Raw genomic sequence first — 12,617 nt, 5'->3', positions numbered from 1 at the left:
AGAATTTTGATTTAAAGCTTTCGTGACTGCAGTAATTCATATTCCTAGTTTTTTTCGGTAAAGTCACGTTGAAGAGAAACAACAAAATAACAAAATATATATACTAATTGTTATACCATTCCTACAACATCAGAGTGCAGCGCCACATTAAACACGCACTACAATGACAATAGTTTGAAGCGATTTGAAGCATGTTTTATTTTCAAAATGGAAATATGGTTTTCGGGGGGGGGGGCAGAGCTTTGTGACGTCATATTTGAGGGGGGGATGACTTTTTGTGACGCCGTGTGACGAGGGGGGAGGTCAACAATCGTCCAAAATCGCGTGACGTCATTTATGGACGGCCCCTTTGCCCTGAAGCCTGGTGTCTCGTGCGATGTTTTTGTTCCAGAGTGAGGGGCTCGCAGCACCCCCTGCCTGTCTGTGGGCGGAGGCCACGTTGGGTTCGTTCGTGGCTGCCGGCCACAAGGCCAAGCCGAGCCCAGGGCCGGGAGTAATTGAGTTTTGAGAACGGGTTTAAGACCAGTCAAGGTCGGGCCCTCTAGGCTGATGCCAGTGTCGAGTCTGGCCCCTCTAAGCCTCGTCCATGCGCATGTGTAATTTCCACCACTGGCCCAGGGCCGCAAACAGATTAAAGCCACCCAAGGACAAATATGAGCATGGAAATACGTTACTTTTCTTTCATTTTGGTAAGGCGTAAAATGTCGGTGTTTAATTGCCCATGACTAAACTATTCACCGTTTCCTCCCATGCTAAATAAAGCATATCCTGGAATCGTATGAATTATTAAATCAGTTTTGAAATCGCAGAGTCTCTTCTAGGGCAGCACAGGCACATGTAATTGTACCGAGATGGCTGTAGTCTTGATGTGTATGTGTCCAGATCGACAATGCAGCACAACTCTCACGCTTGAGCCGGGCATGCGAGCGTAATCAGCAATGAGCTACCTGAACTGTGTTCATAGTTGCCTCACTAATGTATGCAGCTGTAAACGCATAATTAAGGGCAGTCAGAGCAATCACTTATGCCATTCATTTTCCTAATCTGTGCATAAGACAATTTCCTGCCTCTGATGCGCCAGTGATTTAAACCAAATTTGGTGGTGGACGCAGCAACAACAACCACAACAGCAACCACAACAACAACCACAACAACAACACCAACCACAACAACAACAACACCAACCACAACAACAACACCAACAACAACCACAACAACCACAACAGCAACAACAACTGCCGTTCTCCAGTAAGTATCGGCGATTTCGCCACAGCACTTGTGCCAGGCTCGTTGCACATTTGACTGTGGACAAAGATTCCCCGTGTAGCCTTTAACAGGCTGTTGGGGCAAGTGCTGCTCGTGAGCACCTATTAAGGCTGGCACGGCAACACGAGGGGGAGGGGGGTGGGTGGTCAGCACCACGCTCGGCCGCCTTTGTCTCTCCCAAGCGGTGATGGTTTTTACACCGCACCAGGTCTTCATTTGAGGCTGAGTCCACCTACTGGAGGCCCAGAACCGGTTCGGGCACCGAGGTGAGAATCAACCCCCACGCCGCCTGCCCCTCGCAGCAGCAGGAGACACGGAACGTCGAGTGCCGGCTACAGTGCGGCACTGTACCCCGAGTTGGTTCATTGACAACTTGGGCGTTGCCATGGGCGACGGTGTCACCGTGGTGACCCAAATCCGGCCAATCAGAGACGTGAGAGACGGGTCAGGTGACCGGGGGGGGGGGGCTACTGACAATGTACGCACAGGGGTGAAGCCTCGACAATAATTTGTCTACAGTGGCCTTCAACTTAGTCCGGCGGTGGACTGTTTGCTTCAACACGTTAATATTATTATTATGACGTCATTAACACGTTACTATTATGTTATTAACACGTTACTATTATTATTACGTTATTAACACCTTAATATTATTACGTTATTAACACGTTACTATTATTATTACGTTATTAACACGTTACTATTATGTTATTAACACGTTACTATTATTATTACGTTATTAACACGTTACTATTATTGTTGCGTTATTAACACATTTATATTATTATTACATTATGAACATGTTAATATTATTACGTTATAAACACGTTACTATTATTACGTTATGAACACGTTAATATTATTACGTTATTAACACGTTACTATTATTACGTTATTAACACGTTACTATTATTATTACGTTATTAACACGTTACTATTATTACGCTATTAACACGTTAATATTATTATTACGTTATTAACACGTTACTATTATTACATTATGAACACGTTAATATTATTACGTCATTAACACGTTAATATTATTACGTTATTAACACGTTAATATTATTACGTCATTAACACGTGAATATTATTACGTCATTAACACGTTAATATTATTATTACGTCTTTAACACGTGAATATTATTATTACGTCATTAACACGTTAATATTATTATTACGTCATTAACACGTGAATATTATTAACGAGCATGTTTGCCCGTCCAAGGACGGGGTGGAGATTGCAGTAAATCTGAAAGATTAAATAGACAAATTGTTCAGCTCATGATTATTAATGAGGGGGCGGGGCTCACGTGGAGTGACGTCACGCGCGGGACACACTCTTAGCTCATGATTAGTAATCTTGATTAGTGATCCTTGAGCGTTTCTGCATGGATTAAATTGCGGCTGTTCTATAGGGGATTCGGGGGGTAGGGGGTAGAGGGGGGTAGGGGTAGGGGGGGAGTCGCGAGAGATTTCTGCGTGCCGACTGGGTGGCCACTCACGTGGACGACGGAGAGGCACGTAAATACAAACAAATTAAAGTAAATTATTTTTTGAACTTGCGTAAATATAAAACAAAATAAATTAAAGTAAATACAAAAAATTGAACTTGCGTAGATATGAAAACAAAATAAATTAAATAAAAAATAATTTTGTTTTCTACCTACGTGACTTTACCGAAAGAACCAAAGTGAATGGATCCCTGCAGTCACGAAAACCTCAAATCCACATTGACGACGGAGAGGTTTTTGTTTGCGGCGATGTTTTGTTGAAACGAACGTGGTGGTGGTGGTTGTGTTCACCACCACCACGCTTCTCAATCTGTACCGGTGGTGAAACGTCCACCTCGCTTCGGCGACGCCAGGCCACTCTGACCAGCGTGGTGAAGTATGGTCGAATGGCCATCGTGAGCGACGTGGCGTGTGCCGAGGCCTTTGCCCAAGCCTTGCATCATCGACAGATGGCTGTACAGTGCAGGGATACAGTCCAGACAGTGCGTCGGACAACCACGGTACGCCTCCTGCAAAGCGATACCTCATTTATCGACCATAGAAAGATGATGGGTAAAGTCTACCCCCCCCACCACCACCCCGAACATGATTTTGAACTTGCAGCATTCCGATCGCGATGTCGGCACTTTGCTAAACACACCACCTGGCGCAAATATAATAACGTGCGTATGAAATCTAAAACGTGTTCATTAAAACGTGGTCATTGTGGCCAGCAGGCTACTAACTGCAGTACAGTGTTCTCACAAAACATCGCGCCGTGTGGCCCGCAAGGGTCTCGGGACAGCGCTTCGACAGCAGCTTGTGACCGTGCGGCATTGCGGGAGCCACTCACGCCAAGGCCCTCTGACCTCGCGAGCATGCCCAGAATTTATAATCAAGTTGTCTCGGCACATTATTCCACCCCGCGGAGTGTGACTTTATACGACGGCGCCACCATTATAATAACGCTGCCGGCCAGACGCGGCTTGTCCCCAGCTTACTACCTCTGAGCACTCTTTAGCTGGGCTAAGCGGTGACGAATCGAACGTCGCCTCTTGGCGTACGGGATGTGCCTGCATTGTAGTGCGTGATGGTTCACGCGCACGGATATTCAATGCATTTTAATAACGATTAGAGGTCGCGATTCTATTCAATGGCCTTGTTTCTCTAATCGTGTTCTTACCATCAAATGTGTAGTTTTTCATTGCTGTTGTTCATTAGCCTACAGGTAAAAAAATACTTCCATAAACTGCACATAATTCTTACACGATTCTAAGCGTGTTGTATCATGTGCGTACGAATTGATGTTGATTGTCAGGTCCTTAATGTGCACAGCTGATCGTGGACGTTAACTCGGCCCATCGTCCTACAGGGTTAATAAAATCCCTGCCACCTGCAAATCGGCAGTGCATGTCCTATAGACCAGAGGTTCCCAATCCCCGGGCCGCTGACCGGTACTGGTCCGTGGCCTGTTAGGAACCGGGCCGCACAGCAGCAGGAGGTGAGAGCGGCGAGTCTGCACGTGGCCCGCCCCATTCTGTTATTATTTACCACTTCCGTCCGCGCCTCTTTCCCGCACTGCGCACTTGTCTCAGTCACAGTGTTGGTAAGCCCACAAGCTCTAACCCCTAGTAGCCACAATGAATAAGCCCACAAGCTCTAACCCCTAGTAGCCACAATGAGTAACAAAACAATCGTCGCTGGAGAGCTTCTTTGAAAAGGGGGAAAGACCCAATGATGAACCCCCCCCCCATCTGTGAAAAAAAAATTGTCTTCCACGAAACCGGTCACTGGTGCCAAAAAGGTTGGGGACCGCTGCCCGCCTGGCCTTTGCCATTGGAATGTGGAATTCCCACCACATCCTCAGGGCTGCCAACAGAAGTGAGTGTGGACCCACGCTCCCCGCTCCCTTAAACTAGGAGGCATTAAGCTCTCCGATGTGGATTCGGGCTTGTGCTTTGTGTGTTGCACAGAACGATGTCAGACGTTTCGCCCCACCTCCCAGGAGCTTTTTAAAGTTGGAAAAAAAAATCTCCCAGCACTTGGAGCGACGAGTCGCGTACCGTGCCGAACAACGCGCGGCACGACTGGAAATCACATTGGGGAGCCGTACAATCGGAGCAAACACGAAATCCAGCGCATTAAGGAGGCATTGAGTGCGCACTGTGGGTCTGCGAGTGGATAAATCCGCGACGGAGTGGGACCGCGTTGGCAGCGCCTCTACCCGGCTCTGCTGGACGTCGTACCCCACTCGTCGGCGGTTTGACAGTCGCGCTCGCGCTGCCAGGTCGCCTGCATTTTCTGCGCCGCTTGTTTGACCCTTTTTTCCTCCTGTGTCGCACGCAAGCGCTCGGTGGTGCCCACGAACGCTTCGCGAGCAAGACGTTGACACGTTGTGCTTAACCGCCGGAGGGACCGGCAGCAAAAGGGCGGCACCGACGCTCACTGCAGCGGTTCGCGGTTCGACTCTGGCGGGCCGCCCGGGTTATTACCCCGGGTGAATTATCCACGGCAGGCTACGGAACCGCTTGCTTTCACGGTGGACGTTTAAAGATCCCCTGCCTCTCGAAACGAGCAGGCCTTCGTGTGCAGGTGTCATGATCCAAACATGACCTGCAAATTACTCGATTTGGATTACACATAGCAACATCGCGCCCTGCTGGGAAACTACTGCACGCTGCGTGTGTCAAATGTAATGCCTTCGTGTAAAAATAAAGGTGCGAATTTACCAAATGTACACCATTATCATTATTCTTGAGCAACGCTGCCTTATAACCAAAAACACATAATAACCGAACCAATGGCTGTCTTCCCTTTAGACAGCCATGGTTGACCACAGAGCTGATGTCCTGAGTTGACCCCTCACTGACATTTGAACCCACAACCTTCCTTCTGACCCGTGAGTTGTGCACTTCCAACAACCAGATACGCTCGCCATAGAATTTACGAATGCGCTCCCTGACCAACCGACCGTTCAGTCTCTTCTCAAAGCATGAGGGCCACGGTAAGTTACGCCTGCTGCCTTAATATAATCATATACTCCGCTTGATGGTGGCTGCGCCCCTGAATAATGCCCCATTTGGGACCATCGCCAGGAGCAAAGTGCTCCACTCTTCAGCGCTAATGTCCCTTGCTATGAAGTTTTTGGGAGTGGGGAAAAAAAAGGTCCTGGACGTGACTTACACCGGTAATCAATTTGGCGCGTTTGATAATGATATTTCTTTCTGCCCGCATGAGCAGTTAAATCGGCACGCGTAAACCCTCCGCCCACCAATGTGCAAGGCATGGAGTGCGACCATTAATCACCCCATTCATTCTGTTTCCAGATTAGATCATGGATGCCCGGCTTTGCTGCATTGTCTCGTGCGCAGCTTGCTAAATTTGAAGCCCGCTGCTTTTGTTTTAACGGGACTATTTAGAAAGAGGTTACAGGTTTGCACAACATTGTCCCGACGACGCTAAGCAAACGATCGCTGTGCGTAGAAGGCGACTCGTGGCAACGTCGGCGTGTTGCTAACGAGCATACGGGGCACCGTTTTGTGAATATGGGGGAGCAGATGGCTTCTCATACTGGCCAACGTCGAACTGGTGAAGCGAGCAGGCCGGATCGTTTTTTGTTTTGTTCTCTTGTACCTGACAAGTTGATCTCTGCGTGGACCCCGTCGTTGCGCTACGCGTGCGCGACGGGGACGGCGAGCGTTGGGAGTGGGGCGAGGCGAGGCCACGTCTTCTCAAACGCCAGGTTGTTTGCCGGCGCTTTGGATGAAGAGCTCCGCTTGAATAATATCAAATGGCTCAACAGCTGTGCGTGTTGGCAATTTCACATTCTCAGAGGAAGAACAAAGGCATCAGCTATCATTCCGTCAAGCAATTTTCAGAGATAGGCTTTCATGTGCTTAATGAGCTGTGTGAGACACAGTTTGGGTGTATGTATATTTATCTATATAAAACAACCACAGGTAGTGGTTAGTAGTATACGTAGTGTGTGCCTGTGGGAGCAACTAACAGAAACCCAGAGACGTGGAGCCATACGCTGGCGAACGCAGCCCGGGGGCACGGTCGCAGGCACGGCTTGCTGCTGTTACCCGGGAGGCTGGCGCCAGTTTCCCACCGCTTCTCCTTGGCGGTGTCGTGGAGTTCCGCGCCGTCTGCCGCTGTTTGTGTTTACACTTTGCGTTTCATCCCGTACACTCTTCGCGGTTCTCTCCGCGATGAGACTCGCTTCTTTCCACATTCAGTGGCGGATCATTACCAGCGGCTGATGGGAGCGGGCCCGACGACTGAACATACCAAAAACAAATTAAAAATTAAAAACGTAACAATTCTTGCCTGCTCGTTATAACAAAAATATAAATCATTTGGTGAGTACATTTGGTATTCGCACGATTCTTATAGCGCATGGGCGTTACGAAGGCACGAGGTTACACAGAGCTTCGGGTAGTTTCACAGTAGGGGGGAGCGATGATTGCTTCGTGTTATCCGAATTGAATAATTTGCGGGTAATTTTACAGATTTGGACGACTATGCCGGTGCACGTGGCCTACTCCTTTTCGAATAAACCTCATGGGATCGTCAATGTCGACTGCGAAGCCAACGCCTGTGCGATTCCACACCCGCAGCATTTACTAGGGCGGCCGTGGGGCTCCAATCGCGAAATCTTTACAACGAGCGGCTGGCGCGCCGCCGCTCAAGAGCGTCACTATGCAGTGAAGCGTTGGCGCCGCGCTCCCCCTCCTCCCCTCTTATCCACCCCGTTAACCCACCGGCTGCCACGGTCCACGTTTAAACGTTGGAACCCACGCGCCTGTACCCCCGGCAGGTGGTCTGGCAGGTGAAGTCACGGTCGGAGCGAGTGGCAGACCGACGCGACGCTACGTACGCATTTTTTTTTGCCTGGCAATATTACGACGGCTGATAGGGATTTCAGATTGCACGGCCGGGCTTGCCAAACAAATGCACCCAATTATTCCGGGTAAATGCCCAACAGGTGTGTGCGCAGAGCGACTGCCGACTGCCTAGGATGTAATGCGGTGGATCCTGTGTGAAATAGGCAATCTCCTGGTAACTGGGATGCAGGGTGACCCCGAGTGTGCACAGAGCTATGCGGGTATTGCGCGCGGACGTGTAACGCCAAGGAACATATCCCATCACAGCATCGGCTAAAAATACCTTTTTGCTGTCTGTATCGGGTGACGGCAAGTACGTGGCGACGGCTGTTCGGTCGCGGGGGGGCATTCTCTTTTCTAGACGAGAGTTCAATCGGCGTCTTCATGCGAGCCTAGGGGCCACCGTGCCTTAGCAGGTGTCATGGATCAGATGAGATGACAAACGCAGGTCCTGCACCTCCTGGGGGAAAACCGAATTGGTAGGTATGGGGCGACAGTTAAAAGTGCCTCCGTGTCCCCACATTGAAGCGATCATCAGCCACCGCTCATCTCCACTGGGGGCCGCCAAACAAGTGGTGGAAATTCCACATTCTGATGTTCAGGGACGGTTTCTCCATTTGACGACCACCACTCTTGATCTTCCACAAACTGCTGCTGATGTCCGTGGGTTAATACAGAACATCTCGCGGCACCGCCACCACTATTAGGAGTTTAACGACGCATCTATTCATACCGACTCTGAAGCAAAATGATGCACGCCTCACATCGTTGGTGAAAGAATCGGACGTTTTCGATTTGGCTATGTCGTACGTGTGTACGTTGAACTTCTCTCACGCGGTACGTAACCAACCGTGCTAATCGGAGGTACGGGAGAAGGACAACAAACTAAACACAAAAAGCAGTTCTAAAGAAATAAGTTTTCAATCTAGTTTTAAAATAGAAAAGCTCGAGTAGCTTCCTAAAGTGAACCGGTTGGCCCACCAGGTGAGCAAAATGAACCGATTGACCGCCAGGTGAGCAAAGTGAACCGGTTGGCCCACCACGTGAGCAAAGTGAACCGATTGGCTGCCAGGTGAGCAAAGTGAACCGATCGGTTGCCAGGTGAGCAAAGTGAACCCATTGGTAGCCAGGTGAGCAAAGTGAACCGATTGACCCGCCAGGTGAGAAATTTAACTGATTGGTTGCCAGGTGAGCAAAGTGAACCGATTGGTAGCCAGGTGAGCAAAGTGAACCGATTGACCGCCAGTTGACCAAAGTGAACCGGTTGGCTGCCAGGTGAGCCAAGTGAAATGGTCTCTCCTCTCTCACGAGGCCGCTAATTGGTCCCCAGCCAAGCAGAAGCCGTAGCCCGTGAGTGCACGCTGCACAAGTCCGCCCAGGCCTCCCGTGTGCAATCAGCTCTGTGCACCAGACGCGAATGCTTTGGCTGAAGCAAAACCACTCCCCACCCCCTCCTCAATCCTATTTACTTCCTAAGATGCAAATTGCAGAATCCTCCAGGGTCTGCTGCTGTGCTGCGGCGGCTTGACGCGGGGTATTTCAGGAGACATTCCAGAGACCATCTGCACGCGTGCCGTGCAGCCGGGGGCCTGCATCCCGCTAATTTGTACGACCGGAGGCGTGCGGTTTTTGAGACGCTGGTTTTCGTCCATCGCCCGTCACACGATTGCAAGAGGGCAGCAGAGGGGGACAGTGAGAATGGACGCGTGTTTATTTATACATTTATGACTGATAAATGTTTTTATTATTATTATCATCATCATCATCAAATATTGATGCCTTTCACTTAGCTCTAATCCGATGGCTCTTTGGATTTTGTAGGCACAACAAATATTTGTGGAGGACCCGAATATTGCCCAAAGAAATGGGCCAAATGACCAAAGGTCAGTGCTGTATCCACTTTCGCTGAATTCCATCGTAATATCGGGGGAGTGGATAGATGGATGGAACGTCAATACGAGAGCACAGCTCAACGCCTCGTGACGTATTCGGAATTTTTTTTTTACATTTCCATCGGGGTGTTGCCGCGCTGTGAAATGAGCGTCGGTATTGTTGCGGGAAGCTGCGATCCGCTCAGTTTGTCGTGAGGAATTACTTCGTTCATGCAATGCACAGAGTTTGTAAATCCCTTCGGTAGGCTTACAAAACGGAAGCTCGTCGCGATAGGCTATCCCGCTAAATAAAACAAGGTGGAAAAATCATGCATATGCATGGCATTTGCCACGCTTGTGAACATGTTTTCTCGGCGGTATTTAATTTGAGTGCAATCAAGTTAGCACTGATTTCTGTACGGCGAGTCCCGTGACGCGACACAAACTTACGCTCAAAACATCGCCCATATTGAACTCATCCTCAAGGGAATTATTGTGACCCCCTGCTGTGGACAGACAGATGGATGGATCTAATGCTTAATGCTTTCAACCTTAGTTGGAAAGCATTAAAAATGGGCGTTTGCCCAGCATGGAAGGGTAGGCTAAATGTCTTTGAAATAGCAAGCCTTCCCCGCTGTTATTTGAACACAATACACACGGCATCCATATTGCTTTGTCCACACGCTGTAGATAAGGTGCTGGCATTTACACAGCCAGGGGTCACGTGACACATCTCTTTCTTTCAGGAATACGTTTTGTTTGGCTTCAAGCCTGCTTTTGGCAGCTGCTGTTTTACAGTCAATGCTTCTTGGAACCTGATCCCATCCGATTTCAGAAGCTCAGGATGATTTTTTCCTCCTGCTCAGTGGCCGGATAAGCGCTCGCTTTGGAAACGTGGAAGTCACTTCAGAGTCATCGGTATTTCCCGCAGAAGCGATGTCGGTGCATGGCGCTGTCAACCCGAGTTCAATTCCTGACCATGGCTAACGTCGCTTCACCGACTTGCACTGGTCAACGTGGTGAGGTCAAACAGCCCCAGTGACTGACACGGCGTGGGGAGACTGAATTAGTATTACCGTTCATCTGTTGCCGATCAGTAGTGCTTGGTAACTCGTACGAACCCTAGCACGGAATTACGATTGGTTCCCTTTAAAAAAAAATGTGTTAATATAGTCATTATAAATTCATCTATAGCCCTTTCCCAATCCACTGCTGGATTAGGGCCTGTTCACACCAAACCATTTATGGGAGTTGTTTTACTGTACTTCAGCCTTCGGTTACAAATTAAGGCATGTAGCGAAGCAAGCAAAATCTACCGTGACGCGGACGATCCGACATGCGCGTGCTGGGAACTTGAGAATCTGGCGCAGTTGATGAGTCTTTCGGCGCATCTGCGGCACGCCAAGCGCGCAGGCCAGTTTGCGCCCGGCTCCATAGGGCTCCGTGCGGCTCCATACGGCTCCATAGGGCTCCGTGCGGCTCCGTGCGGCTCCGTATGGCTCCGTACATTCAGCCGGCCTAGTTTGGCCACGTGTACTTTTCGCCAGTTCCTCCAGTTTTTCCCTCGACATTTAGGATCAACATCACGGGTTTAGAGTGTTTTGGCTGCTATAAATTTCCACGTGATAAGCCGTTTTGTTGGGCTATGATATGTGGCCAGGTCGCTTCTGAAAGAGAGCTATATAGGTCAGTGGGCCTTACCTAATAAAGTAAAGATAGTTTAGTTTTAACGCTTCTCAGCCGCGTTGATTTCTTCTCTCACGTTCGCACCGCGTAACTCCGAGAGAAGAGTCCAGCTCGTCGGAGAAGCCGTCATCGCGACCCCCGCTTGCGTTGCTCGTGGCCGGGTACCCCCCCCCCCCCCCCCCCCCGTGAGAAGCTGGTTTCTGGGCCGTGGCGGAGGGCCCTCAATCGATCCGCGTCCGGGAAATTGGACGCGGAGTGCTCTAAACCTCGTCACGTATCCGGGGGATAAATTAAACTCCGCTATGATGGATGAGAACAAAGCGCTTTGTCGTCGTCCGCACGGCACCCGTGTCGGCGGGGTCAACAGTTCACGGAGGAGCTGATAGTTGGTGCGCCTGTTTAGCCACCTCCCCCACCGCGCCCCACCAACCCCCCCCCCCCAAGAGTCCCCCCAGGTGCTAATTCCCGTGAAATCCCTCGGCCATGGCTGACCGTGCACAATGAGTAACCGGGCCCTGCTCATTACGCCGATGGGCGGAGGAGCGCTTCATTTGCCGCGTCGCGCAGCGCCGCTTGCGGGCCGGGAGCGGTGTCGGTGCGGTGGTGCGGTCGCAGCGAAACCCGGCGACACGGGTTCAAGTCCCGGCCACGGCTGACTCCGGTGGCGGCGTGACGGCCCACCCACTGCTGTGCCTCCCATTCTTTCAAACAACGTCCATGACCCACACGTTATCAACGAAAGGGCTGTAATCAACAATGATCATGATGAACATTTGTAACGGCGCATTTCATCCGTAGGTCCCAATCGGATTGGTATGTATGTTGAACTTCTTTCACGCCGTACATAGCCAGCCGTGCTAACTGCGCACCACCACCACCATATTTCCACCCCTGGTTATTTAATTAATTGTTGCGATTTAGGGTAGCAATTCCATTCTGCTTTTAATACGATGGTGATTATATCGGCCACTAGCAGCTGCAGCATACAGTCCTGTGTACGAAGTTAAAGACATTTATTCTCTCACATTCCATTGAACGCTTGTACGTTAATCGGCGCATCGACTAATTGTTACACTCCCAGTGTCTAATACAGACAAGTACACAATTAGCATATTAAGAGGCATGTAAAGATGTCAGGGTTCATCAATCAATCGATTCCTAAGCCCACGATACATTCATCAGGTTGTCTCTGTGAAATTGATTATCTATAATGTATGCAAATCGCATGCTAATTGTATGATAATATTGCCATTTGGGAAAATTCTGCCAACAGAATTTGCAAAAAATGAGACAAAAAAAACGACAAACAATACAAACGAGGTGGCGGCGACAACGAGACAAAATACATAACTATGTTCGCGTAATAATCGATTTGTGTTCTTTTGTCATTTTTACTTTTTATATGTGCCATGTCT

At 49.5% G+C, this 12,617-nt stretch overlaps 1 protein-coding gene across 19 annotated transcripts in view; it reads left to right on the top strand.

The window, feature by feature from the left end:
- LOC116947431 (calcium-dependent secretion activator 1) overlaps positions 1-12,617 on the top strand; it is a 428,622-nt gene that overhangs the window by 265,778 nt on the left and 150,227 nt on the right. The window lies entirely within an intron of this gene.

Source organism: Petromyzon marinus, chromosome 30 (genome assembly GCF_048934315.1).
Source record: "Petromyzon marinus isolate PM22_M1 ecotype Great Lakes invasive population chromosome 30, UKy_Petmar_22M1.pri1.0, whole genome shotgun sequence".
Lineage (NCBI taxonomy): Eukaryota > Metazoa > Chordata > Hyperoartia > Petromyzontiformes > Petromyzontidae > Petromyzon > Petromyzon marinus.
The sequence above is the reverse complement of the archived record's forward strand: the minus strand, read 5'-3'. Positions and strand labels throughout refer to the sequence as shown.